The sequence below is a fragment of the Littorina saxatilis genome, unplaced genomic scaffold, assembly GCF_037325665.1.
Source record: "Littorina saxatilis isolate snail1 unplaced genomic scaffold, US_GU_Lsax_2.0 scaffold_1234, whole genome shotgun sequence".
NCBI lineage: Eukaryota > Metazoa > Mollusca > Gastropoda > Littorinimorpha > Littorinidae > Littorina > Littorina saxatilis.
The window spans coordinates 15,001-19,140 of record NW_027127781.1 but is presented as its reverse complement, the minus strand read 5'-3'; the positions used below and the strand labels follow the sequence as shown (position 1 = coordinate 19,140).

Genomic DNA, 4,140 nt, shown 5'->3' with positions numbered 1-4,140 from the left:
CATTCGTGGTTACCCCAGATGCTACCCGTGTGGGACCCAGATCGGCTAACTGGGACCCAGAAGGCATGTGCACATTAACATGGGGACGATATGGGGCTCACATGCGGTGGTGGTAGGGCACAGACAGACCAAAAGACAAACAGACACACGTCCACAGATACGCATAATATCTGTGTCTGTCTTTGTCTACGCGTGTCTGTGTGTCGGAGTCCCGGGCCAAGGTGCACGAACCGAAAGTGGGTGCCACTTGAATTTGTTTTGTTTGTTTGTTTGTTTGTTTGCTTAACGCCCAGCCGACCACGAAGGGCCATACTTATCAGGGCGGTGCTGCTTTGACATAATTATAACGTGCGCCACACACAAGACAGAAGTCGCAGCACAGGCTTCATGTCTCACCCAGTCACATTATTCTGACACCCGACCAACCTGGCAACCAGTCCTAGCACTAACCCCATAATGCCATACGCCAGGCGGAGCAGCCACTAGCTTGCCAATTTTAAAGTCTTAGGTATGACGCGGCCGGGGTTCGAACCCACGACCTCCCGATCACGGGGCGGACGCCTTACCACTAGGCCACCGTGCCGGTTTTGCCACTTGAATGGGAGAGAACAAACAGCGAGGTCTGATTAGTTCAAATCACAACACATCTCAAAGTCAACCAATTCAACTGGCTGGCTCCCACCCGGCTGGTAACTTTCCACGGCCGAGGCGCACTAGAAAGTTACCAACCGGTTTGGAGCCAGCCGTACGCGGTGTTGGATTGGTTGAAAATGAGATTTGTTGTGATTTTAACGAATCAAGCCTCGCGGTGTTTTTTTCTCACCCGTTTGGGTGGCACCCAATTTAGCTTCGTGCATCTCACTCGAGAATTTAGTTACCAGTGCTGGAATGGTTGACACTGACTGTCCAATGGCGGTTCTGGTGAGGTTATGCCCCCTCTTTCTTTCGGCTGGTAACTGTCGCCACCTCGCTACAAGATCACATGAGAAAGGAAAAAAAAACGTGCATTGGTCCCAAATAGCATATTGGTTTGGTAACAGTTCGTGTGTAAGTCGTGCATTTTATACGATAAACAGACAATGGTCGGTTCTGGTGAGGTTATGCCCCTTCTTTCATTCGGCTGGTAACTGGTGCCACCTCGCGGCAAGATCACAAGAGTTGTGTCGCGCCATCACCATAGAAGCGCTCATTGACCATAGCAGCGTATGAATGTGGTTTGGGACGAGTAGTGATAACAGGCTGTTGGTTCTGTGTCTTGGTTTTGTCAATGAGGGCGGGATGCGACATTGTATGGCTCTATCAGGGTTTGTGGTCGGAACATTGGGTTTTCCGTTTCTTGAATACATGAATCGGCAACATTTTTACCCATTTCGCGTTATCGGCAAAACGCTGCCAATTTCGCGAAAATGACCAAACAAGCCTTCTCGTTTTTACCAATATGTCGGCCTCGTGGCCTTCGTCATGGTGTTCTATTTTAAGCGCGCACGATGTTTACAAAATATATTATTTGGCGCAATGTACAATAGGTCTATGACGTAAACGTAATTATATACACATGACGCAATAAGTGTTGCGTGTCGGAATTAAAAAAAAATTAAAATGAAAGTGAAGTACAATTGTGATGCCGAATTTTCACCCCCACGTAGCGCTTTATTAGGGAAGTCAATGATGCTGCAAAAACGTAATGCGGATTCAGTAATGGTTCTATGCATATTATGGTAACTATAATGGTATCTAACAACCGTTCTCATTAAACAAAATGATGACACATTTCCTACCAATCACACAGACACTAAATAAATCAAAATTCGCTTCCCATGAAGCTGACATTCTATCTTATAAACACATGCAATTGTAAACAAATCTGTAAGGAAAGAAAAGACCCACAACTTGCGATGAACTGATGGTGCAGGCGAATGAATGGAGTGACATCATACAATGACAACATGTTTCTGTAGAAGACGACGTCATAGCATTTCAAAGAATGCATGACTGCATACATTGTCTTGTTCTTTAAAAAAAGGAATCATGGAAGAGACCACGTTTCCCATAACTTGCCTGCAATAAATGGTAGACAAATATTCTCATTATGTACAAGCAACTTTAGGATAAGTACTGCAGGAGAAAAACAAATATATCTTTGTTTCGTGTTGGACTTTGATCCGGTTGACAGTTAAAAACAAGTCGCGTAAGGCGAAAATACAATATTTAGTCAAGTAGCTGTCGAACTCACAGAATGAAACTGAACGCAATGCCATTTTTCAGCAAGACCGTATACTCGTAGCATCGTCAGTCCACCGCTCATGGCAAAGGCAGTGAAATTGACAAGAAGAGCGGGGTAGAAGTTGCGCTAAGAAGGATAGCACGCTTTTCTGTACCTCTCTTTGTTTTAACTTTCTGAGCGTGTTTTTAATCCAAACATATCATATCTATATGTTTTTGGAATCAGGAACCGACAAGGAATAAGATGAAAGTGTTTTTAAATTGATTTCGACAATTTAATTTTGATAATAATTTTTATATATTTAATTTTCACAGCTTGCTTTTAATCCGAATATAACATATTTATATGTTTTTGGAATCAGCAAATGATGGAGAATAAGATAAACGTAAATTTGGATCGTTTTATAAATTTTAATTTGTTTTTACAATTTTCCGATTTTTAATGACCAAAGTCATTAATTAATTTTTAAGCCACCAAGCTGAAATGCAATACCGAAGTCCGGGCTTCGTCGAAGATTACTTGACCAAAATTTCAACCAATTTGGTTGAAAAATGAGGGCGTGACAGTGCCGCCTCAACTTTCACGAAAAGCCGGATATGACGTCATCAAAGACATTTATCAAAAAAATGAAAAAAGCGTTCGGGGATTTCATACCCAGGAACTCTCATGTCAAATTTCATAAAGATCGGTCCAGTAGTTTAGTCTGAATCGCTCTACACACACACACACACACACACACACACACACACGCACATACACCACGACCCTCGTTTCGATTCCCCCTCGATGTTAAAATATTTAGTCAAAACTTGACTAAATATAAAAAGGTTTAGGTGCCAAACAGAGGGTGTTTGGGTGTTGTGGTTTGTTGCCGTCGTTTGTTGTTTGCTTGCTTGACTATTTGGTTGTTGATTTGATTGTTTATTAGCTTGTTTAATACGTTTTGTTTTGTTAAAGGGTGGGGGGATGTGACGAATGGAATTCGTGTATCGACTCCCTCTCTCATATTAATCGAGACTTCACTAGTTGCGTACACAAAACGAGGTTAAATGACCGAGACTACGTCATGACGACACTGTATACATATGACGTCAACGCTCGCGCCATTAGTCCAAAACTAGTGCAGCGTACAAGGCAAGAATTTGTTTATCTTCATGGAAAGAAATTTAAACGAAGAGAACAAAAGGAAACAGCGTGCATTGGTATTAATTCGTGAATATGAACTGTACATATATTCAGTTGAGGTTGCTAGGATGCAATGCTCTGACCGTTTCATTGACTCCAAGATGGCAGCAATCAACGAAGCCACGTAGATTGCACTAGCATATGTTTCACCTTCCGTGGACGGATTTCCACATTTTTGCGATCTCCAAAGGTCCACTAACCGCAGGTAAAACACGCTAATACATTTTAACATTATTGATTCACAGGAAAACACAGGTATTGTTCATTTTTCCATGTGTTTGTGTCAGTCTGTGAACTCTTGTTTCTGTGTTTGTTTTAGAGAAACAAATTGAATGATATCGATGGAAATCATACTTGATAATAACAGATATTGCACGTGTGTGTTGCAGAAGGTGCAAGTGTACAGGGGTGTACAATGCTTGTGTAAATGATGTCGTGTGAACACTGTGGGAAGGGCAACGTCAGCGGTAACCACGGAAGGAACCACCAACGTCCCCAAGTGTCACCCAGATCGAGTTTATCATGATGAGTAGACTACTTTATATTTTGTGAACATTAACACACCATCACGTCTTCATTTGTGTAAACCGAAATACATTTTCAACGAGAAGAAGAAGTACGTTCCGCGCTTCGATATCAAACGTCTACGCAACAAGAAGAAGAAAGACAATGTTGTTACGTGTGTGTGAAATCACATCAGCGAAATCATAATCTATAAAACTTTCATTTGA

The 4,140-nt window shown here is 42.0% G+C and overlaps 1 long non-coding RNA gene and 1 other non-coding gene across 2 annotated transcripts in view; one reads left to right on the top strand and one right to left on the bottom strand.

The window, feature by feature from the left end:
* Nucleotides 1-511: 511 nt before the first annotated feature.
* On the bottom strand, nt 512-583 carry Trnat-cgu (transfer RNA threonine (anticodon CGU)). The gene has a single exon. It is a non-coding gene; the product is annotated as a tRNA-Thr (tRNA).
* Nucleotides 584-3,171: 2,588 nt separating this feature from the next.
* LOC138956155 (uncharacterized) overlaps nt 3,172-4,140 on the top strand; it is a 1,059-nt gene continuing 90 nt past the window's right edge. Inside the window, exons 1-2 of the long non-coding RNA XR_011452517.1 lie at nt 3,172-3,614; nt 3,799-4,140. The exon at nt 3,799-4,140 is cut by the window's right edge and continues 90 nt beyond it. This is a non-coding gene — a long non-coding RNA (uncharacterized lncRNA). The remainder of the gene's footprint in view (nt 3,615-3,798) is intronic.